Source organism: Melitaea cinxia, chromosome 13 (assembly GCF_905220565.1).
Source record: "Melitaea cinxia chromosome 13, ilMelCinx1.1, whole genome shotgun sequence".
In the NCBI taxonomy this organism is placed as follows: domain Eukaryota; kingdom Metazoa; phylum Arthropoda; class Insecta; order Lepidoptera; family Nymphalidae; genus Melitaea; species Melitaea cinxia.
In genome coordinates this window covers 13,007,689-13,034,491 of record NC_059406.1, presented here as the reverse complement: position 1 = coordinate 13,034,491, position 26,803 = coordinate 13,007,689, and the positions used below count along the sequence as shown (strand labels likewise).

Genomic DNA, 26,803 nt, shown 5'->3' with positions numbered 1-26,803 from the left:
GATAATGCGTGCGTTTTAGGTACTTATTGACTCGTCAATATTGATTCAGGCTCCAGAAAAATGCTAAATTCATTCAATGTCTGATACAGCTGGTTATTAGTGTATTTCATTTAACTTTTAAACTTATTAAATAACTATTCAGCCGCGAACTGGGTGTTATACGAGTAGCCTTTTATTAGCACAATCTCGATGTATAGGATTCATTGGATTGCCGCTGTAGAAGACTTATCTTCGTTGATTGACCCTAAGCTTTTTAGTTTTAGAGCATCGGTGAAAAGTTACCTGTTTGTCCTTTTTTACAGGATATACTTCAGAGAAGATTTTTTTTTTGACTTAGTTTTAATCTTTGTATCGTTTCAACCCTGTTACGCGGTAAGATGTCACTCTCAAGGCATGTCTCTGCGTCAGCGTCACTGCTCAGCGTCACTTTTTCAGACGATTTCAGTCTCTATTTTTTTTTATATATCAATGGCCTTATATTGTTTCTTACGAAGTAAACTCTAATAAACTTTGCGAAATCGTATTCTCTAACGGAAAAGCATCGGAAAATATCGTGTCACTAAAAAAAAAACAACAAAAAATTTGATAGCTAATTTAAATTTCGAGAAAAAAAATGTAAAAACATGGGAACATAATTATTTCAAAAAGTTTTCATTTATGTTTAAATATATATGGTAGGTACCTATATGTATAATCATAAGGTCGATCGCAGTTTAATGTATGACGTGAAACGTTAAAACGAATGCATCGCATACGTGATTACACGATTTCGAACGATTATTACCGGGATTAATGAACACTTTATTCTATATTCCAAATAAAACCATAATTCGAAATGTTTAATTCCAATGGTCTGATTAAATTAGTGAACCATTTGAACGATTTTGAAGTTTATTTATTTGTGATACGGTTCAGTTTTAATTGTTGAATGCTTTATATTTAAATCAGTATGGCGAAGTTTAGTTGTGAAATGAAAATAATCCGGTGGCAAGTACTGACGACATCGCTTGATTTATTACACCTGGACTTCCGTGCGGGCGTGGGGTTTTGTTTCCCGCGGGTGGAATTTAAGAAAATCCATAAATTTTGTATTTTTTTTAGTTTCCGTAAAGTATTAAGATAAAGATAATCATGAAAAACAAGAAATATCTTTTTATACTATTATTACCCATCACCCTAGTCACAGTCTACACCATATGAAAAATGACCACAATTCCTTCATTACACAATCTAACGCATCAAAGCAGCCGCCCACATGATATTTTTTTCCACGACAATTACATAATGTCCGTAAAATTAATTGTTAACTACTTTCACACCCGTGTCATCCAAATTACCGAGCCTATAATGACCAATGTCCCTTTTGTGTCATTGCAAAATTATTAAAAACATCCTAAATATAAAAAGTAACCAAAAATCAACCTTATTTTTTTATCATAAGGATGTAAAGCTAATTTTAACAGTCGCAATAAATATATTTGTCAATATGACGTCTCAATATCATGATGACAGCTGTGCAGCCATTTTGATTTTTGTGCGTTATAAATGTCCGACAAGAGAATGTATTGTTGCAAAATAATTAGTTTCCCTTTAGTGGTAAATCGGTATTGTATTGTGATTTACGCAATAACTGTATTTTTAATCTTTCATTGTATAAGGAACGAATTTCGGCGGCTATTTGACTGTATCTGGCCTTTTTCTCTAAATAAATATACTTGCCTCAGCATTTAAAATATTTTAGACTGTAATGAATAAACCAAAAATACATTTAATCGTTCATGTTGCTGTTGTCTGCGCGACACAAAGAAAGGTAATGTGTGTCTGTATGTAAAATAAACTGGCCTAATTACCAGTAACGATCAGAGTTATTTCAAGAAGCCAAACAAAATTCAAATGTGTGGGTAGGTAGTAGAAGAAAGAATTTCGTTTTCCTTCTTAGTGGTTACTTCCGTTGGATCGTTGGCTTCATGGAAAGGGTGTTTATAATTTTGAATTTTTATAGACTTTTTAGACTAGTCTGGTTTTTGCGATTTTCCTCAACGTGCCTCAAATGGTAAAATAATTTAAAGGATTACTTGAAAAAGGTAAAAGTAATATTAGGAATTCATAGGTACATTCTTCTCCAAAAAGACTAAAACCATTAATGCCCTGGAAAGGTTATTTTATATAAGTAGATAATCTAGTTGCTACCAAATTATTATATAGCCTATGTTAAATATTGATTACATATAAATGCTCTTCATATACATCGATATAGACATCGCTCTAGTGTTTTGTTACGTGCACCGTGACTCGGAGATCACATTAAGCATTCGTTCCCAGTAGAGTTACCATGGAAACATGATAGCGATTATTACTCATAGTATCGAATATATTCTTCAACCCGCAGTGGAGCAGCGTGGTGGATTTAGTTCCGACCCTTCTCCCAAGTGGAGAAAGAGACCTATAGCCAGCTGTAGGATGTTATAGGATGAAGCGTGATCGATATAAAATATATCGGTATATATAGTATACCCATGAAATAAATATCATTCCAGTGACTTTAATGAAGTGTTTAATTGTTTTAACAACAAGAAAATAAGTTAAATTAAATTATATTATTCAAACAATGACGCTAGAATTTAAATCGATTTAAAAAACAATATGTGTCTAATATTGCAAAAGTCACCTTATGACCTTATTCACATTGTATAAGTCATACAATGTTGAGTGTAACTCGACTGAGTATTTTAACTTTTAAACCAAAAAAATACGAATCACTTGGAAACATTATTGAACTGATATACTAAAAATAAAATTCTAGAATAGTTTGTCATGATGTACAGCTTAGTAATAAATGTCTCAAGTTATGTTGTGTCCTCAGATGTGTTGTGTTTCTGTAACAAATAAGATAGAAAAAACTCTTAGAATTGTTTATTATTCATTTTGAAAGCATCTATATGAGTTTGGGCATAGCAGAAAGTATCCTGATCAAAATCTGACCTTACAAAAGATTACAACCAAAGGAGACTATTCTAAGGTTGTGTTTTTTATACTTCTAGGCCGACAAACAAGCATACGGCTGATCAGATGGTCTTATAGACGCCTGCAACACCAGAAGCATCGCAAGCGTGTTGCCCACTCCACCCCCAATATCAGTTTGCTTGTGTTTTATCCTGTTATAAGTAAGGTTTGCTACCTTGGGTATAAACTCTATGTTTCCTTGGGTATGCACTGTGATGACACCGGTAGGACAGTTATCACTAGGCAGACCGTAATTACATTGGCCATCTTATTGATATAAAAAAAACATAAAATTAATTCTTAGTAATATTTTGGGTATGGGCTTTTGTGAGAAGCTAATCATTGTGTTACGTCTCTTATTGACAGTGCTATATTGTTCGTAATGAATGCTTAGTAATTTTTTGAAGATTTTTTGTATGCAAAATAATAGGAAAATGTCTGCTACCTCATGACAGAGTCGGTAACAGAACGTAGACGAAGTCGCGCCTACCAGCTAGAAATCACTATTACGACAGTACAAGGATGTTTTTAATAATAATTACTTAACGACTATGCCATTTTTTTTAATTATTGTTGTATATATACATAATGTATTGGAATCCGTATATTGTAAGATTTAAAAATTAAATTAGTATGGACATTTCCACGGCAAACATTTTTTTTCTTAATTTTCATGGATAACCTACCAACTATAGCAGTACTTCAAGAATAAAGGTGAAAGCCAATCCTCTCGCCCGCTCATCTACACTTTAACCTCAAGACAGTATTATAAATACACGCATATTATTCTTTTTTACTTATTACTGCGAAACCATATTTTAGTCTTACACTAAAAACGTATTATTTCAATTTTATTATAAACGTTCACTCTGCTTTTTCTTTTTTCCTTTTTTTCTATCTGAATCTCCAGCTACGCTACGCTTCAGCCTGTAATATTCCATAGCTAGGCATAGGCCTCTTTCTCCATGTAGGAGAAGGATCAGGGCTTAATCCACCACGCTCCTCCAATATAGATTGGCATATATGTTCCCTACTATGAGTAACGATCGCTATCAGGTTTACATGATAACAACCAGGACCGACAGCTTAACGTGCCTTCTGAGGCACGATGGGGAGACCACAAAAACTAACAACCAGATCGGAAATTAATATTTGTGTGAACACAAATATCTACTTCGAGCGGGAATCAAACCCGCGACCATCGGGCTTTAGGCATCGCCGACACGGCACGCGCACCAATACACCAGAGCGGTCGTCAGTCACATATATAATCCATCGAGATTATTTTTAGCCGTTTTGCGTGACTAACAAGTTCTGACTGAAGTTCGAGACTGAAGTTCTTCCAGTTTAGCTCGCGTAACTTTAAACCCTGAGGGAATATTAGAAAAAAAAAGAAGTCTTTGTGTCATTTTTAACTGAGGTAGAGCATAGCAGGAACTATCCTGCTCAAAGTCGGGAGCAGCCCTACTGGGGAAGTACGTCGACCTTAAAGAAGATCACAGCTAAATAACACTGCTCTCAAGTGGTGGTCAGAGCTCCTGGGGGGATTAGGGATAGGGTCGGCAAAGCGCTTGCGATGCTTATGGTGTTATGGGTGTCTATAGGCTACGGTAATCGCTTTCCATTAGGTAAGCCGTACGCTTATTTGCCGACCTGTTTATATAAAAAAAAGTCTATACTATCTACGTACCACAAGTCACTTCGGCTTAGTACTATTTATATGAAACAGTAACGAACATTTGTCCACCCTCACAAAATTTAGCGTTTATCAGCAGTCATAAGTTTCCCTTTATTAAGTAACCGAATCTTTCACTACACGTATGTGACCTCCACCTCCATTTTTCAAAAACGTCCCATTACGTAAAAGAAAACAAACCTCGGTGCCGAAGTTAGACTAATGGCGGATATCACCTTCACCTTCCGTTTCCTCTAAATACGACAAAACGCGATAAACACCTATATGCCATTCCGATCCTTATTTCATTTACCTGTATGTTCAAAATCTCTTGTAGTTTTAAATTAATGGAGGACAGTTTTTAGAGATTATAAATGTATAGAAGATATTTACATAAATCATCCAGAAACTTCTATTTCTTTATAAAAGTCGTTAAAATTTAAGTACAAGAGGGAAATTCCGAACGTGATTTCAACATCTGCGCTACGTATGATGTTCTTTCTTTCAAAGGTATTCCCTAGAAACAATCTTCCACACTGTATTTCTGTAACAAGACAATCTGCATGGCTGCACCCGTAACCTTAAATTTTTTAATCTTGTCGCCGTATCTCAACTTAAAAGTTTTATTATTGTGACTTTAAGTATCAGGAGGGTGTAAATAATATTTTGTCGTACCATTGTTTACAAGAGGTAAATATGTGAGGGTCAGTAGTGGAGCAATGTCCACTCAGTACAATCTAAAGAGCTCTGGCTACTCATCATAGGAACACAACTTGGGAATAATAATTATTATTATTATATTATGATCTTCGGTAAGGTTAAGGTTCTTCCTCAGTCTGCTCCAGATTCTACGCAATAGTTCTGCTTAGTCATACCCAGATAGACGTATATAATGATAAAAAGTGATATTTTCGAAGATTTGACAGGAGTTTCTTTACACTTCGATACAAATAAGTATAATACTTTATACTTTTTTTTTGCATTTTCCTCTTCAATTAAAAAACTTGAATTTCTAGAAATATAATTGTATTACAAATACTAACTTACTTATAATTTGAATCGGAAAAAACTAAAATAAATCTCTTTTGTTACTTAACCATGTTTTTCCTACCGCGTACCTACTTACTACGTATACCTCCAATAGAAGAGCATCGACCTTGCTTCTTTTATTGCTTTTCAACCACTGATATTCATCATACTTGCTTGCTAGCTTACTTGCTTACTTGTTTGATGCCCAAGATGACCACAGTCAAACCTACAAAGAACAAAAGAACACATTATTATTATAATTATAAGTAATTCACCCCTATTTAACGAGTCGAGGGTAAGAAGGAGGGTAGGTACAAGTTGTAAGTCAACACCGTTGACACGTGGTACTTCCTTCGACATTTGAGACCACTTCCACTGGTCAGATACTTATTTACGAGTACTGATTTACATTGAGGGGATCTTTAGAATTTTATGCTTTGTAACTGGCTGGAATTCTTTTATTTAAACTAGATATAATATACCTCCTTATATGTCTCTTTAGATCTCTGGTAGGCAAGTAAGCCACAATATGGCGTTTTGTGACAAAATTGTTTAGGAGCACTAATATCAAATAACTATATTCAAGTCAAATTTAAATTGGATCACACAACAAGCACCAGCTTTCGAACAAGAATAATCAAAATCAGTACACCCAGTTAAAAAAATGTAGTCGAATGACCTCGACCTTTTTTGAAGTCGGTTTAAAGCTACCGTACTGTATACTATACTTACTTCATGATCCAGAACATTGTACGAAGATAATATTTACGTTAAATAGTACGGTTCTTCTTCGCCGCAGAAACTTAAGTAGAACGAGATGAGAGTTAAAAAAATAATCGAACACTATCTAATATAACTATACTTAATAAAGTTTATTATTCACATTATAATTTTTTTTAAATAAAAGTCTAAAAATAAATATCAACATTAGAAAACAAAAAATTCCCGAAACCGTCAATTACCCTAATTAACTTAAAATGTTTATGTGTAAAGGAAATGGTTAAACAAAACAGTCCGTAAGTATGTCCATTAAAATTCATTGGATTTTATTCCCTATTATTTTAAAGACGATTCGTAAGCGACTTCCCACCGTAATATTTCCATAGTTTTGGATCACTTACAAACTCTATATTGCTATCTAACAACCTCTATGCAATTAAAGTCACACAAAAATAGATCTTAAAACTATAGAAATATGCATTAAAATTTTGTAATTTTTTTTTTCGTCTGTAGGAATAATTTTGTATTAGATATTATATGGTTTCAAATAATCGCAAAGATATGGGGGTGTGGTTGAATTGTGTCATTTTTATAACCGCATTACGCATTCGTATGTGGACGAAGCTTTTTTAAACCTTTTATTTTGTTGGAAATTAATTCGTATTTTTTTATACGTCTAATTTTTTTGCTGTTTATCGATTATATTTCAAATCGAAACTTTATTCATCATAATTTTTTTAGATTTGTTTTAAAATTTTGCTAAATTAATTATAAAAAATATCTCTATCAACCAAAAAAATATATTTCGTAACTGGATAGTACGTTATTTTATTTAATTTTATAATTTCAAGGATAATCTTTTTAAAAATTACGCAACGGTTCATTGCTTTAGATCGAGTTTCATGCACAATATATTGTGCACTCTCGCTAAATGTCGCGTAACGTATCGAAGTTAACGGGCCTGAGCCATTTAAAAAAAAATGTTGTAATATTTTTTATTTATTTATAGCCACACAGTTGTACTCCATACAGCCAAATCCCCACCGTAGCGAATTCCTTCAATTTTATTTTACCGAATTCGTATAAATTCCGCGCGCAATAAAATTAATTCGAACGCTGAGTTTAAATGAATAATGGCCGCTTGGAAAGTTGATAATGTTATTAAAGAAAATTTTAAAGCTTAAAACTATTTGGCCGGTTATTCCAGTGACGTGAAATGGCGGCACAGATAAAATATGTAAAGTATTTAAAAAGATCGTAAAAAAATCTTCAAAAAGTAAAAACTACGTAGCCTCATTAAGAAGTCGTAAAATTTTTGTTACTCTCATTTTTTATTTTATTTAAATTATAAATTAAGCAATTGAATTTGAGATTGTGGAATTTTTTTTATATTCTTAATGCTATCGAAATATTTGTGATTTATGCAAAACAAATAAATTTAATAATCATCAGATTCCCGAATTTCTGTACTAAAATAATGAAAGTTCCGTTATGTGGTCTAAATGTTTATGATTATTGTTAAATACAAAAGAACAATACGCACATAATTTAAAGAAATATTCCTATTAATACGCATCATTATATATTACGGAACTGTACACATGTACTGAAAACTACATATTACACAAAGAATATATATAAAGTCACGGGCTATTACTAGCACATAATGTACAAACATTAACGTTCCAGTTTTAAAAGAGTGCAGAAGTACTTTTCCGCGTCTGGAAGAGTCAGGAGATAAGAGACATTAACGGCACTCGAGCACTATCTGAAGCTGAAACGGATCTCAGGATTTAATGGGTGATATTTTTTGTTCATGGGAGGGGTCAAAGGTGACCAATGGCGACGCCCGTCCCGCTCCGCTGAGGATCTTCAGGGTGAGATGAAAGATTCTATTCTTGGTTTGAGTCTGCACGGAGTTTTGCATCGTTGCACGGAAAAGTTTTTATAATAAAATTCCATTTTTTATTGCATTTCGAGAGCAATTATAATCTTGAAGTGGATTTAGAGTTTATACTTATAGCTGTTATTATATTAAGGTAAAAAAAATATTAATGCCAAATTTGTATAGCGGTCTTTTTTATTGTGCTTATATTTTTGTTTATTATTTTGAAAAATCACACACGAAATTTATTTTATTTAACGTATTTTAAATACATAAAAGCAATTGAAATTAAATATTAAAATGAACACAACAGTTCAACAAAAAACTTCATAATACGTACATTAAATACAAATCAACTTTTTCATAATTTTGTTAACTATTTTTGAATCTAAGTGCTGTGAGCTTTTGAACTTCCGTACTCAAATGTACTTAGTGTATTCTCGGATGTACGTTAGCTATATCCACATCGGGATTGCAGGCGAGTTTGGGATTATAGGAATTTATTTGCCTTTGATTTTTAAAGGAAATGTAAATTTTGTAAATATAAATCAATACACGAGTCTCTCGGTTTACTTGTTTAATTCCTGATTCTTTAAAATTTGTGACATAAATAGACTATATTTTAATCTGGACCATACACACACCGATGCGTATAAAAAAAATTAATTGAAAAAAGAAACAGTACTTTTATATAAAATCATATATAATCTAGAGTCATATATTTCCTTCCTTCCTTCCACAATGTTTTTACTTAGAACTATAGAGTCTGAAGACGAAAAGGACAAATGTTATTAGGTTTTTTATAGTACTACATTGGCAAACCAACGTGTACGCCGCCCCGCAAAACCATGAACAATACAAGCCCATCGCCCTACCCGGGACTCTCCTAAAGAGCTACAACTACATTTCTGACCAAAGGAATACAACTCTACTTAAGATATTTATTATTTTTGGTTGTGATCTTCTACAAATAAAACAAGCAAATTTGTGCTTTATGAATCGAGCAAGAAATTTCCTAGTGAGCTTCACCTCAATACAACTAAATAAGTATTTATCCTACTGTAACAAGACTAAATAGACTAGAACTCCAACAAGTATGCTTGTTAGGTATTCAAGTCTGCTTTAGATTATCAGAAAAACATGCTGTCACTTTTTAACCGACTTAAAAGAAGAGGAGGTACTAAATTAGACGTTATTTTTTATGTATGTTACCTCAGAACTTTTGATTTCGAATTATATCTAATAATGGGTATTTACTTAAATATTTTTTGTCGACTTACGTTGTATTAATCGTCGATGTAATTGGGGTAGTTTTATTTGTATGTGAGCAAACACAATTATTTTTATACAACTGTGTCGACAAACGAGCGTACGGCTTAACTGGTGGTAAGTGATTACCGTAGCTTATAAACGCCTGCAACACCAGAAGCATAGCACTCTCTGGTCACCTTATTCACAATAAGAACACAACACTGCTTAAAAACATTATTATTTAGCTGTGATCTTCTGTAAGATCGAACTACTTCACCGGTTGTGCTGCTCCAGATTTTGAGCAGGATTTTGTGCTCTATCTTAGTTAAATAAATTAGCTTGGGATGTCAGATATCATCCTTCAGTCTTTGAGGTTTTTTTTAGTCTTTTTTATGTTTCAACCAGCAATAAGTTTCGTATTTTACGATAATATTCAATGAAATAACATAATTTAAATTGGAACTGTTCCCTGGAGTACAGAATACGTTTATAGTTCCACGTCATCGGCGGCTCGTCAGCCGTAACATTCAGTTTCGAACAAATTACCGAAGAACGAAAATAAACAAAATACTCATGAAAAAAAATCTCATTCCCCACAATTATAAAAAGCCGCGTGTTATTTAGATTTCCATAAATACTCGACATGCCTTTTTTGAGATATATCTTCCTGGCGACTTTTTTTATGCTAGTGTAGGGATGCGGTGCCGAGGTTTTTTCTTTTTGGTTTTAAATTGAATTATCTTCTGTCACTTTGTATTAAAAATACTGTTATGTGATTAAATTCTTTTACAATTGCATTGTAGCCTTTTATTTACTTTATAATATTCTTATTAATTATAAAAATCATTTTGATAACGTATTTCATTTTGTGACTTAAATGCTTACTTATTTAAAACTGTATTTTAAGTTTATACATTGTAAAAAAAAAATATATATATTATTTAGAAAATAAAAAAACAATTTAATAAAAGAAGAAGAAGAAGTAAGAAAGAATAAATGTATCAAAACAGACTCATAATAATGTTTTGTAAAACTTTTATCTAAATCAAATTTTCACACAAATAAAATTACCCGACTGGTTGATTCAGTTTGTACATCCTACTACTGGACATAGTACTTTCTCTCCTACCTAAATACCTTATGATAACATATCATCGATATCGATAAAAATGCATTTAAATCCATCACTAGCCGTATGTTTTACAACACGCACATTGTATTTGGTTTTCGGATCCACGCGTACGTTAGTGATGGCATAAATCGTGAGAGTCGCCGCTTCCGACAAATGCTCGAATCACTAATGACATTTTGTTCTCTATTAAACAAACTAATAAACTAGTGATGGCTTTAGAGTGTTTAGAAAAGTCATTTGTTTTTTTTATGTTCTTTTTTATTTTAAAAGTAATTTTTGTTACTATTTTTTATATTTGTTTTAGCGTAGGTACTTTAATAACATAATATGCAAAGTTACATTGTTTCATTCGCGTTAGTGAACCATAAATATCTGTAATGTAATATCTTATAGCCTGTTATCTTCTACGATGAATAGGCCTTTAGACTAAAAATCACATATATTCTTCGATTATCTTTGAAGGAATTTCGAAGGTCTCGCAAAAAAGGTATCTTAATGAACCAGGATATGGAAATATGATAATACTATATCTGAATATTTAATAATAAATTTTGATATTTTATTTTTTATATTTCATATAAATAGTTAGTGAGAAATTGTTATTTTACTTTGTCATTCACATCGTTTAATTTATGATTTGCTGCTACCACTATGTAAATGGCCGCATTCAAGAAAACTGTAAATTGATAAAACTTAGTTAACGCTACTATATAATATTTATTATAATTAAAAAATATATTTCAGTAAAACATATTAAATCAATAATTTCTAAAATAATTATGTTTTTTATATTTAACGTTTTAAAAACATTTTAAAAGTGTAATTACCAAATACAAATATTTCAACTTGCCCGTATTTAAATTTATGTACAATTACGCTTACGCTTCAGCCTGTAATATCCCACTGCTGGGTATAGACCTCTTTCCCCATGTAGGAGAAGGAACAGAGCTTAATCCACCACGATGCTCCAATGCGGGCTGGCGGATATTCCCTTCACTATAAGTAACGATCGTTATCAGGTGTACACGATAACAACCGGGACTGATGGCTTAACGTGCTCTTCGATGCACGGTGGTGAGACCCACAAAGACTGCACAAACACTCAGACCACAGCAAACATCTGTATGGCCAATACAAATGTTTGTCATGTGCGGGAATCGAACCCGAAACCGCCAACGCAACGGCCACAAACCAGTGATGTGATCGTTGCACCAACGCGACGTCACTCAAATCATATCATGTCATGTACTTACAATTAGTGAGATTTATTAATAGTTAAGTACATTTTACAAGATATTAATTTTTAAATTAAAGTGATAGAAACCTAGTTAGGGAGAATAGATACTCTTTTTATTAAAATTATTTTAATAAATAAAATGTTATAAAAATCAAAACCAGTTTGTTCCACTTACATCCATTTGGTGCACTCGCATTGAGATGAAAATGATCATCGAAACGCGTGGTCAGAGCGTGCCGGGTCACTATTAATTCAGAGATAATGCTAAGTTTATAAAATAACAGGTTATTTTATCCCCTTGACTGCATTATCATTTCAATGAGATGAAACGTTTTAGGCACGAACAATTTGTTTGTCTTATATATGTATACGATTATATCACCTGAGATAACCGGGTTAAATCGGTAACTTTGTTACGAAATTTAGTATAAATTTATAGTTTAATATATTTTTACTAATCGATAGTCAATTTTGTTACCGTTAGCTTTAGTTAGGAAAAGGACGAACACGCAAAGGTCAATGCAACAAAAGATTAATGATAGAACAAGTATCAATCTCGTTTGTAGTTCTCAAGACCGTCACCCTGCACTATTCATTAATATTCAAGAAATACTACTTTCTAGTCGACTAGTACAACAATTCACGTATGAACATAAATCGTAACAAAGTTTCGCGGGACCATTATCCGCGAATACTCACAATGCCGAGGATCGAACCCAAGCCATTAATTATAAATTCTGGACGCGGTCTTATGACATATCGTGTATTGTCCGGCTAAGGTCACCGCTTGACCCGTGAGAAAAGCGGATAGTGAAAAAAAAAATAGAAATAATGATTCCACATTTAAAATTACGCGACCCTAAAATTTGAATATCCCCTTCAAAATATGTAAGGTCCGTTAAGAAAACAATCATTGTGCGGACCGGTCATCTTTTGTGCGTGTAATTTATTCTGTCGCATGGTCGCGGTGCAGTGTCATTTTATTATTATTCAAATAGGGGCAGGTGTTGCGGACGCAAACAGAACTGACCTTCGATTCTATAATCTGTTCAGGCATATTGTGATTGGGAATTTGAATTTTCATAGATCTATTAAATACCCGTATTGAAGCCTAAATCCATTTATACGGTAATTTTATTAATAAGTATTATGACGATACAAAAGTTTAGAAAAGAAAAGAATGTCATATAAAAAAGTGTATATGTATTATGACAGTAAAAATTATAATCACTTTATTTTTATTGAATATAAACTAAACCATTACTAACTACTACTAAATACTTATAAGTTATTCCAGTATTGAAGCTATTATCAGCTAAAATTATTTCTTTACACGTGTAAAGCTATAAACACAAAACTAAAGGGAGCGACCATTATAATGGTGAAATGGTGAAAATTTTCACTTGGCTTGCTAAAGATTCGGAATTGATAAATAGCTCATCATTTATCACGAAGTGTTGAGAGGAAATCAAAAATATTAATATATTTAAATAATTAACATAATATAATTGTATTTTCTTTGTTAAACAATAAAAAGAGAGTCAGTTAAACCAAATAATGTAAAAAATAGCTGTTTGACTGTCACACAAAGAATATAGGTATATATACTAGTTTTATAACAGTTGTCATGTACAATTGAAGAGCTTATATAGTATTCATTGGCATTATATTTTATTCAATAGTCATTAACAGTACACAAACTGAGACACTTATAACAAATGCGTCCAAGCAAAGCCGAGGCGAGCCGCTTGTAAAATCATAACACAAAAGATATTCAACGTTTAACATGCCCGAAAGCCGTTTGCTCTCAATAGCCTCTATCAACAAGCCACGGTATTCATGGAGATAACTTTCCCCGAAAAAGGGAAATTTTTCCACAAAGGCGAGACCATCAATCAATGGGATTACATGAGCGATCGCCGATCTTCACTTTAATCATCGGACCCCGGGGACCGGCTTCTGTATCAAAATTATAATGTCCGCAGGATCGTAGGACGGAATTGATTTCGTATTTATTATCATATAGCTATACTGACTGGGACCGCTGTGCCACTCGTGCTGTTTTTTCCGTTTTTTTCTTTTTTTTTTCAAATTACAATAACGTCAAATGAATGATTAGCAATAGCTATTATTGTTAAGCCAGCCGCGTCGCTCGTTCTGTTTCTTCTCCTAATCCAACTACTAGGTAGTGATGAAGTTATCCAATTTTAGTAAATTGAACACTATAAACTACTTACGTTTTTTTAGGACCAACTACGTGCCTCAGAAGAGGTTCATTTCGAAAAGATTGATTGTTATTTTTCAAAATGGTAAGTGTCAATGATTTAAGTCAAGTGTCAATGTCAATAATGATTACATGCGTAATTACTTTACCATCTTTTGAAATACTTATTCGACTTTTAATAAACTTGTTTTTTTTATAATTTTAGAAGAGGTTAAGTTTTTATTACTTTTCAGAAGTTAAGAATTTAATATGAGTATCTGTCTACCTCTGTCAAGTATTATTTCCTTATACCTTGTACAACTCAACACATACTTCAAGTTAGACTAGCACATAAATGTCGTTGGCAATGATCCTGTCTTGCTTCTTGTGTAAAATGTAATAAAGCTGCTATAGTTTTACAAAGTTATTTAAAATTGTATATGTAGTTACATGAATCAGGTGGCTATTATAGGCACAGGCATTAAGTTACCTGCTTTAGGATACACAACTATACTATATTATTATATATACTATATTCACTGTCTCGCTCGGTTTTGCCTATCGCAGTCCATCGTTGGACATAAGCTTCCCAAACTTCGTGCCAATTATACACACATCGCGGCTGTCCGCAATTGTCATCTACCCTCATGTGTGATCAGCACAAAAATGACGTCACAAATCGTCGATTCAGCTAATCGGAGGACGCGCCACACTGCGTTGTCTTCACTACAGGACACGTCTGCTCCGGCGGCTATGGGTTCTACTACACATATATACAACCTTGTTAATAATAAAAATATATATAAATCTATCTTTTGCACTTATCTTTTTAAATGGAAGATTTAATTTTTTGTTGGTTTGTATATATAAAATTTTATTTTCTTAAAAATAGAAGAATGCAACGTTATCATTGAGTGAAATAATATAACAAAGGGGAAAATTAACAGCTAAAATCGTATAATAAATATGGGCGAAATCGTATATACGCTAGTGTTTTACAATTTAATTGAATGTATACCTATTGTAAGCACACTTAAATTTCTGGTATGAGATGATTGTCTATATCTATAAAATGTCTACGATATCTCTAAAAGGTCTAGATAATTCAAAAGAACCCTGTGGAATATTTGACATAAAAACAAACGACAAGCAGGCCTAGCATGCGCGCCACGACAAAATTTTGTCTACCCCTTTTCTCGTATTATCTCTCTATGTCTACAGTAGCTAACATGCGTGCACGCGATACTCTTCTCGTTACGTCAAGAAGAGATAATCATTAAATTTTAGTGATCTGTGATATTTATCTCTACGGAAGCTAACATGACATCGTAATTTTGTCGAATTTTGTCGTTTTAGGAAGAGAAACTTCTCGTCTTCAATATTATCGACGAGAAAGACGATAAATAAAAAATAAATAAAACCGGGTGCCTATTTTTTGTATACCATGGCGTTTCCCTATTATAATTATATAATTTCGGTATACGAAGAGCGGGAAATGCGAAAAGTCGAGTGAAGTGTGCCATATAATGACACAAAAAACGTATTTGCGCCCTGTTGCTTCTTATTCTAAATAATAATAATAATAATACTTTATTTCAGACCAAAGTATAAGTCCATATTGGGTTAGTACAACAAGACAAGACAACATTCAGAATAAAAAACAAAACAAAATTATATTAAAAAAATCAATAACTAAAAATAAAATTAAATAGAATAAAAGTAAAATCAATAATCAAAAAAAAAAAATACAAAAATTCAAAAAATTTTAAAAATTAAAAAAAAAAAAACAATGCGTGATAGTATTACAATTATCTAATGTGCGACAAGATATAAAGCACAACACAAGCATATTGTTTTACATATATAATTAAATTCATTTACTTACGCCGTTTTATTTTCCATATTAGATTTTTTAAATTAGATATACACTTTTTATCTTAGCCAAAAGGCCGAGAACATTGTTAAATAAAACATGTCACTCGTTTGAAATTGGTCAATAACCTTGTAAATTCAACTTTACGACATAAGAAATAAGAATGATATTCAGTTGTGATTATGGTTGATAATGTTTCTCTACTCGACAAGGCGAAGTCTTCGGAAGAGAATTTTGTCTCTCGTAGTGCGCATGTTAGGGTAATCGAGAAAATACTCGATGTAGACATTATCTCTCTCTCTCGTCAAGAGATATCTCGTTGTATGCATGCTAGGCCGGAAGGAGTCAATGCGTCTTGCCGGTAATCTCCGGGGTTAGCGCTGATCCGCGGCTGCGGAACCTTCCCGCATCACCCGATTACGAGGATCACGCCAACCCTTTAGGGTTCTGATTTACAAGTGACTGTCTGTTTCCATTATCTAGAAATTTTTTAGTATAAGATGTGACAGGATTTGTATTGTGGCAACGTAAGTACGTAAGTAAAGTAAGCAAAGTAAGTAGTCTAGTAATTATTTTTCAATCGCTTAGTTTTCCGACATGATTTCTATTTCTAGAATACTTACAATCTTGTAGAAAAAATATTTCAAAGTTACTTTGAGCCATAAAAATGCGTGATTTTTTTTATTTATTTTAAAACAATAACAGTTATGTTATTAAATTATTGTTTTAGGTATATATTTTTAATTAATTGATTAATTATAATTTAAAGTCCAATTAATCAAATGATTTAAAATAATTCACTGGATTATATAGATTGATTTTTATTTTAATAGCTAAAATTTTATGTAATTTTATACACAAAATACTGTGGGATTATTAAAATGTTTTAATAATGCTTTTGGTAAACGACTTAACTGATGCATTGAGTTCCCTGTAATGTTCCATTTCATGTTAGTTTTATGCATTAAATAAATAAAATAAAGGTATAAAAAATAAACATTTACTAACAATATTTCTTTTTAAAATAATGCTTGATGCTCAACGCAGGTTAGAATGATTTATTTATTTTGCCTGACATAATGAATTGTTTTATTATTTGATGTCTCGACTTCTAATAAATGTCAATCCATAGATATTAACAGATGAGATCACAGAGAGATAGAGATGATGAGATCATAGATTTAACACACATAATTATCAACATTTAAACGGAATATTGTACGTGTTTATCGTTGGCCATTTAGAGCTCTTGATATTTTGGCATACAAACAAATTAGTTTCGTGAAAGTTTTTAAGTTTTGAGATGTAAGAAACACGAATTTTTTATTTATCAAAAAAATAAATAAAAAGTATAATGGACACACATACCGATGGACACAAAGACGCACCCATTAACCGAGCCTCGTAAAATTTTATCTAAATCATTCCTCTTCAATCTACACATTCAGTCAATGGCTTATTTATTCCGCTCTACTTTTATATGAAATAAATTTAAATATGTTATAGTTTTTCTACAATATATGTACCTATCTAAATAAAACAAGTGCTTAGAAGTAATTTAGAAGTATTTTATTTAAACAATATTTTGTTTTATGATATTAACATTGATCCAATTTCAAAGCTACTTTTTTGGGTTAATCTAAAGGTAAGAGGAGTTGTACTAATGTGTTATGTTTCTCTTACGTGCATTACGTACAAGATATTTTCTCGACATTTCTTGCTATAGTACGGCTGTTTTTTTATTTATTTATTCAATGTACTGCTTTTTACTATTTAGATACAGCCTTTAATCTTACATAAAACATTATATATTAAAAACATTTTATTAGAAATTTTTCAATTTAATTCTATTAACTTGATATTTTACAATATAAATATTATGACTGTACAGCAAACGTCTACCAAAAAGCGAAAGCAACTTCGTTCCGACCGGGGATCCATAGACCCCTTTACGCCATTCTCTTTATTTATCTCAGTATGTTAATATATTTACTAAATTTAATTACTAATATTGAATATAATATTTTGTATATAATATTTTTATAACTTATTTCATACTTAAATATTTTGTGGCAATAAAGCGCTACAACTATCAAAATTGTTAATTATTATTATTTCTTATATACTTTTTATGACATTGAAGAACCAATTTTAAAATAAAGTTACTAAGGACACAGTCGTATTGATTTTTTGCCTTGTCCAGCAATTTTACATGGAAATTCTTATTTATAGTGATATTATACTTTTGTGAGAACAAGACCCCGAGGGGTCCGCTCGCGGACAAGGAGCCGTCGTCCATCTTCTTAGGTACTTATTTAGCAAGATTTTATTTTAGATGTTTCAATAATATGATTGAAGTGTTATTTTTATGATTATCATCCTCCTTGGTTACACTCGCGTTTCATTTTATCTCAAAACGAATGACAAATCAAATTTATTTTATCTATTGATATTTATACAAACATATCTTGAAATAAGACTCTAGAATTTACCTTAAAATCTTAATACCCTTAAGAACACTAAACTATCACACTAATCGTATAAAATTACTTCGCGCTTTGACTCAAGGTTTTCAAGCTATTTTAATTAATTCTAAAAGTCAAGTTAATTTTATGAACTGTCTTTGTAACACACAAAAGTTTATTATACAAGGAGGGCACTTTGTTAATGTAAATATTAATCTCGTAAAAGTCATCCCTCTGCCCTATTTGATGGATAGGGGTAGTTTATTGATGCAATACCCCCAATCTTCTTGACCGTTCAAAAATCATAACCATATCCTTGTATATTGAACACATAAAACAAATTTATTTAGACATTAATTATTCCAGTAAAAAAATCGAGGAAATATAAAAGAGGCTTCAAGAAGTAAAACTTTAAAGAAACTGTTTTTAAGAGAAAAGTGAATTCGCTGGTAGCTAACCGTCCCAGTGCTGGACGAAACCTTCTCTACAACTAGTTGAATTGCTAAAACCATTTTTTCTACCATTAGTTAAGATCATTTTTTTTTTTTTTTTTTTTTTTTATTGTGGAAACTTGATTGATTTGTGTTATTTTTATATTGTTTTTATTGAATAGTGTTGTAATAATTGTTTGTTTCCCAAATAAAATAAAATAAAATAAAATAAATAAATAAAATCATTATTAGGTGCTAATAAAAAGCCTGACATGACCTAACGTGGTCTTTAAAACACGGTGGGAAGATGCAAAAGGATATACAAACATACATGGAAGTCGACAATATTATACTAAGCTTACCATAATTAATTCAAATATAATAGTTCTGTAACGTAATGTAGATTAATACTTACTTCACGAACATCAAAAAAGTTTGTCGTTTATTAGCAAGTTTTAAGACACCTGGTCAAGTTGAAAAAAGGTTCAAAAAAGTTCCGAAAAAATAGTTAACATGAAGGGCGTGAGACGTCCACTATTAAAAATAGAGCTTGTTAGTAGTCGCATTCGTATTTTTTTTCCTTTGACAAAGGGCCGAGTTTACACAACACTTACGATTAGTGGCTGACAAAACATTTTTTTTTTTGTGATTTAATGCATATGGGCTTTTTACAATTAGTTTGTTACTTTTTTATTTTGACCAAAAAGTAGAGACTTAATCTCTAAATCTATATAAATAAAAATGAATTACTGAAATGTATACATGCACATAACTTCCGAATAAATACACCAATTTTTTTTTTTCGAGTTCGTTACAATCAGGACGAAAAACAAAAACGGTATACCTACGAAGCTCGCGGGTTAGCCAGTGTACCTAATATAGCATCGTAGCGACATGTGCGAATATTCAGATATTTTATTCTTAAAGATCACAATATAAAAGACACTTTTGATATCATGTCAATTTCTAATAATATATCATTGTAATACCTAAGAATTATTTTAAATATTTCTCACCTAATAATATAATATCGTTTAATACCTCTCTTCCCATGGGTGTCGTAAGAGGCGACTAAGGGATAACACAGTTGCACTATCACCTTGGAACTTAAAAGGCCGACCGATGGCGGGATAAACATCCAACTGCTGGCTTTGAAATACACAGACCGAAGGCGCGACAAAGCCAGCCCTGCGGTCACCAACCCGTCTGCCCAGCGTGGTGACTATGGGCAAAACGCATGAGTTCACGCCATTTTTGGTGCGAGCTTGTGGAGGCCTATGTCCAGCAGTGGACTGCAATAGGCTGATGTGTGTGTGTGTGTGTCTGTGTGTTTAATACCTAGAAAAACCTCATAATGTTTTATGCGTAGATCATACCGATGTAAATATTTAAAAAACCCTAAGCCAAAAAAATAAATAAATGCAATATTAAAATAAAGAGAAAAGGGCACGTATTAAAAACTACATATTTGGCCGTTGTCAATATAAGTAGGTACAAATTTATTTGTGAAAAATTCAAAATGTGTATAAATATAAACATAGATATTAAATCGTGAAGGCTAAAAATATTGCTATAATCATACAAATCGATCTCTTGCATTGCATTATATGAAGCTTAGATAATAATTTCCTATATTTAATATGAATGAAAACAATATAAGTCTGTTCTTTGTGATACATAAATATCACAAAGGCTACCTCAGTGAGCTTGATAAGATCGGACAAGTCCTATTTTCTAAGCAAACACGGCGGCACAGGACACACGACCACAGCAAAGGTGCACTTCGATCCATTGTCTGACCTCCTTGGTTGTACAAACTACGTGCACGAAATATAATTGCCTTAGCCCCCTCGGTCTATTCTTATTTTGAATTATAAAAAAAATATATATAAAGTTGTGACGGTATTCAAAACACACGTCACTTTCCGTATCGATTTATCGCATCACGAATCGAAATGTCCTTCCTTTGTGGCGAAGTTTTCGGACGAAATCCCTTATTAGCTTAACCGTGAAGTCGCCGACAGTTCCCATGACGAGTAAATTTATTTTTATTTTGTCTTTTTTTTCTAAAATATTACGATTTCTGGACGACATACCATTGTTGTCGTGAATAGTTTTCGGAAATGAAACGGATTAGTTCCGTTATCGTCTTGGACATTTCACGATGAGTTTTACTGTGTGAAATGGGAATTTTATTCAAATCATCCCCTAAAATAACGTTTCATCGAATTTAACGGTACATTTGTTTACTAGATTTATTATTAAAATACTTTTGAAATAAACATTTTTTTCTTTATAAAAGTAGACAGCTTTATATATAAGTACACATAGATAGTTATAAGAGTTTTATGAATATAAATAAATAGTACAATATATTTTTAATAATGAGTCAAAAACATGAATATCAATTGTGGGTGCAAAGTACCCTATGGTTCATAACAATTCAGTCAATAGGGCGGTCTCTGATTACGTCGGTAACAAAAGTCTAGATGTTACAGATAACCCGGTAGTCACAATGCTGGGCGCATTACACCCCTCGGCGGTTTTAGGGTTGAACAGAAAACAAAATAAGCTATTAAATAAAACTGTGTAATATAAAAAACAGAGTTTAGCGAATAAGTTTCTTATTACAATGGTAACAATGTATAAATTATATAGTACATATACTTTTCAAATTTTAAAAGTTTTTTTTTTAAGAAAACACATTAACTTAACATTACGCATTTTATAAATGATATCTAACATATTTTTATTTGTAAACCATTTCTACTTATCTTAATTATTAAAAAATTTCGTGTTTCACAACCCTACAACTGCCACAAAAGGTTGCGATGAAGCCCACGCAATGAGTGACATAATAACCGACGTACTGATCACAGATAAGCTATTAATTTGGCTCAAGTATCCCATTCTATATCAAAATTATAGCAGAAAACTTTTAATCTTATTCCTACCGCTTAAAATAAACTCTAACTCGATCGGATAAGTGTCAAAATCCCATAGTACTGTATCCCCACGTAACTTTGTTTGAAATTGATATGAAACGGTATTGTAAAGCCACACAATGACTATATTGTTTTTCTATTTAGGTCTACCAATGCCGTAGCGTTGATTAGGCAGTGCCCTTGAGGTTTGCTTGATTGATTAATATTCAGATTAACCCGACTTTAATCATGTGATTTTTTGGACGTTTTCGTATGGATAATTTTGTGATTTAATGAATAAATTGTATTATCTATATCATCAAAATGTATTAAAAAATAACGGTTACTTATACTTTGAGTATACTTATACTTTGAGTCTGTAGTAATAAATATGCTATTAACTGATGTTGGATACACCACGAAATATCCTGCTCAAAATCTGGAGCAGTTCGACTGGGGAAGTATCTCGACCTTACAGAAGATCACAGCTAAATAATACTGCTTTCAGACAGTGTTGTGTTCCTGTGGTAAGTAAGGTGACTAGAGCTCCTGATGAGGATTGGGGGAAGGGTCGGCAACATGCTTTGCGATATTTATGGTATTGTAGATGCTTACCATCAGGTGAACCGTACGCTTGTTTGTCGACCTAGTTGTATAAAAAAAAAGGTACAAGTATGTATGTAGTAACAATTTGAAGTAAAATATTTTTTTAGTATTACCTTTAAATAAGTGAGTTAGGGAACAGCAAGAAATATCAAGGTCAAAATCGGGCTGATTCAGATCTAAAAAATGTTCACAGAAAACTAAAGGCTCTTGTCACAAAATCCAAGCCAATAGGATTAAACGTACAGTTACTGTTGAATTAGTAAAATAATGTATATTGTACAATCATGGTAATATTTTCATTACAAAAGGTGTGAGGACGCAATACTAGGATCAGAGGCCGGGTATGATTAGCACAAATTGGTTATAAGTATAACGTGGAATGCCCCTCCGCAATTAAAGGGTTAATGTCAGTGTGTAATTTTATTGCGCGTTAACATGACACATTCTAGATCAGATACGAATACTAAGTAATGTTCCTTATTGTGCAAACGAGTTGTAAAACACATTAACAATTTAGTTGTCTAATTTTAATTACAAACGTGACATATTATTGACTTTGGATTAATAAATTAATAATTATGTTAACGATATCTTGAAATTCGAAAAATTAATTTAGATTTACATTGATTAGGTACTAAAATTTATACCCTATTATACACAAACACACAAGTGACGTAAAACTGTTAAAACTTAGGTAATTGTAATGGTTTATCTATTTAACATAGACATTGCACGTCGTATAAAAAGAATTATTGAACTATATAAATTTGAATGAAATGAAACGTGCTGTGTGGCTACGGCACTAAAGAATTTAGCCACCCCCTCTCTTCCCGTGGGTGTCGTAAGAGGCGACTAAGGGATAACAAGGTTCCACAACCACCTTGGAACTTAAGAAGCCGACCGATGGCGGGATAACCATCCAACTGCTGGCTTTGAAATACACAGGCCGAAGACGGGCAGCAGCGTCTTCGGTGCGACAAAGCCTGCACTGCGGTCACCAATCCGCCTGCCCAGCGTGGTGACTATGGGCAAAACACATGAGTTCACGTTATGTTTTGGCGTAAACTTGTGGAGGCCTATGTCCAGCAGTGGACTGTATAGGCTGTAATGAAATAAATTTGAATATATTTTATTACTGAATCGTTAATTAATATTTCTTTCCAACTGTTAAGTGTAAATATTCGTATACCTAACAAGCATTTCAATAATTTAAAATACATAAGTACCTATTAATCAATTTTAAGTAAATATTTTCGGAAACGTTAAAGGTAAAACCAGTAACAGTGCATTTGAAGATAAACTTCCCACAACGAATCAAGTCCACAACGCCTGCGTTAGAATATGTGGTATAAAAACAATGACACGGCTCTGAGGCGTGGAATCTTGACAAATTTACGACGGTTTTTGCGATTATTTTTCAGGCAGAGTACCGGTTTTTATGGGATCAGTTAGTGAGAAACGGTTTTGCGTTTACGGTTATTTTTTTTTTGTTATCGTTTCGGTGAAAGATTATCGACCCAAGTCGAGGTGTTAATAGAATTTTATCTGAAATTTTGTTTGACGTTTGGTTACGTTTATTAATGTGTTATTTGATAGCAATATTAGAGTTGTGGGTTTGAGGAATATAAATGTAAGTGTAGAGAGGTAGAAAACCATACTTATATTATTGATGTATGTTAAAACGTTACATATGTATGTTAAGATATTACAACTAATGTTGTTATGTAAATTAAAACTTACTCTTTTTAGTTTTGGTAAATATTGTAAATTTTTACCTAAATTTGAAAGTTTTTTTGTAAGAGGAGACTTTTGTACCTACTTTCGGAATTCTATTATGTACATATATAATAACATTCATGTAAAAAATAATCCTTTATAATTAAATACATTATTAAAGTATCTAATAAAAATAACAAATAAGATTCCTGTAGAAAATTTTACATTTGTATACAAAAAAAATTACAGTTGACAAATTCGTTTCTTATTATTCGTCTACATACAAAAAAATCCTTTTGATACCAATCACAGAAACCCGTTGAAACGCCACGTGCCTACGCGCAGCATCCAACCCTTACTGTTAACCCGTAAACGCGTGCGGGGATCAATAAGTTCTACCTTCGAGATTCCTCCCCTGTACTTTATCTTAAGCACAATCCCGCTTTATCCCTTTCACGCAAGGGTTAGGGTACAAGAATCGTGCGCAGGGATTCTGTAATGTACCACGTGCCCTTTGTTCAGATAAAAGATATTGTTAAAGCCTTTATATGGAGCTGAATCTCTTTTATAGATACATAAGACTTTTCTATCTAAGATGAGAAGCGTTGTAACCGAGGCATGGTTAAGAATGTAATAATTGGAATTATTATGTTAGATCATTGTCACATTTTTGATTATAAATGGTGAAAGTTCAAAATGATGTGGACGAAATCAAGTTACGTGACTATCAATTCCCAGAAAGCGCTTCGAACACGTGAACCCGTACCGTGGGACCACACATGTCGATTGAATAAAACTACAATATGTAGGCAAATCCGAAAACAAGATTCCTTTCTTCATCAATATTCACAATATTAGCTGAAGCCCCTTATTTGAAACAGTTTTTTTATATACTGGTTTTATAACGACTTTTTTCTTGAACGAAAAAGACGATGGTGACCCGCGACCTCCGCTCACGACCCTTTGACAAGCAACGGTTGAAATCTAGTTTGTATAAAAAGCGTGTCTATCTGTTTTGTTAAGAAATGAATAGAACATATCTGAAATGGAATTTATATAGCGGGATGTATTTTAACCATTATATACTATCTAAGCCATACAATTCGAGTATCTGTTTTACATTACTGCTTCAATTTCAACGATAAGATTTAATAGTGTTATTTTTATTTTATTAAATGTATGATGCAATACTGGCAAATAGAACAATACTGCTGATAGACAAAGGAAATAACAAATTACCAACTAACCTTCTTCGCACAGTTTTAATACAATTGTTCTAGAAATCTTAAGGCGTTATTATCATTGAATTAATTGTTACTTTACGCGAGCTTCTTGATAAGTAAATCCATTTTATCAGCGTCTTCATCATCAATAACAGCTATCGTTAATCTATTAATAACTCTTAATTATCGCTTCACAAGAGGGTTTCTTAAGAGGTGTCTATTTTTAGTCTTATGAAAAAAACTACTCAATTTTTTGTGCGAATCCCCAAGGATCCAATACAATAGACCCGAAACGCTCCCGTTAAGTAACCCAATTTTTACACCATAAATAAAAAGAAAAAAAAGCAACAAAAGGTAACGGTCTTTCGTGTTTTTTACGTGGGCTTTGGATGTATGAATTAATTTGTAATACGCCCCGATGCTTACATACAAAGTGCGTATTGAGAGCGAAAATTAGCCCACATTCATGGCTGTTTTTTATATAATTTTTAACTCAAAAAAATCTTTTTATTCGTTCTAATATTTTGTGACAATATTGACAGATCCTGCCCGCTCCGACGTTTTAAGATAGAATCGAGTATTTGTAAATAATCCCATTGAAAATTAATACCATTCTTAAGATCTCGGCTGATTGGGTTTATTGTTAAAAGTTTTTACAATTCAAACAAGACTGCTCTGATTTTAGAAAATATTCTTTGGGGTAATAAGTGACGTATTTCAGTTTTAAATTTTAAATTAATTAATACGGTACTTAAGAAAGTATTGTTTGTGTATTTATTATACAGTATAGGTGCACATTATATATGTTTGTTTTATAGAATGAATTCCATTAGTTTAATTACATTTAAATTAAACGGTATTTTATTTCTTGATCGATTTTTTTTTCTCCTAAAGTTTTCTTTAAATAAGGATCTGAAGAATGTACAAATATTTTCTTATCCTAACACTGTGCGCTTTTACTTATAAAGCATAAAACGATTCAAGTACTTGCTGAAATTGTTTTTCTGAATTTCCCAAATGAGTCAAGATTCGAAAACTAATAATAATATAGTTTATTATTTGAATCGGTTGTTGAAATTCGGTCGGTTCAATTATACCAATGCAAAAAAAAAAACAAATTTTTGGTAACAACTAAGGAAGTCAGCATCCGTAGCCACTTAAGGGTTAATCGCGCAACCTCAGCCGTATACAACCCTACCACGTGCCAGATGAACCAGATGAGGGTTGAAATATAAAAAGATAAATATCTCGAATAAATAACACTCGGGATAAACATAATTTGTTACAGATATACCATTCGATAATCCTACAGTAGTTAACGAGTTATTGACATGACAAGTATTAAATTGATGATTCTATTCAGTTTTTATTTATATACATTACTAGCTTTTACTCGTGGTTTTGCTCGCATTAATTTTTTTAATTAATAA

The 26,803-nt window shown here is 32.2% G+C and overlaps 1 long non-coding RNA gene across 1 annotated transcript; it reads left to right on the top strand.

The window, feature by feature from the left end:
• Positions 1 to 2,157: 2,157 nt before the first annotated feature.
• LOC123659186 lies at positions 2,158 to 22,368 on the top strand. Its single transcript, XR_006743994.1, has 3 exons — positions 2,158 to 2,170; positions 4,401 to 4,525; positions 22,337 to 22,368. It is a non-coding gene; the product is annotated as an uncharacterized LOC123659186 (long non-coding RNA).
• The last annotated feature ends 4,435 nt before the right edge of the window (positions 22,369 to 26,803 follow it).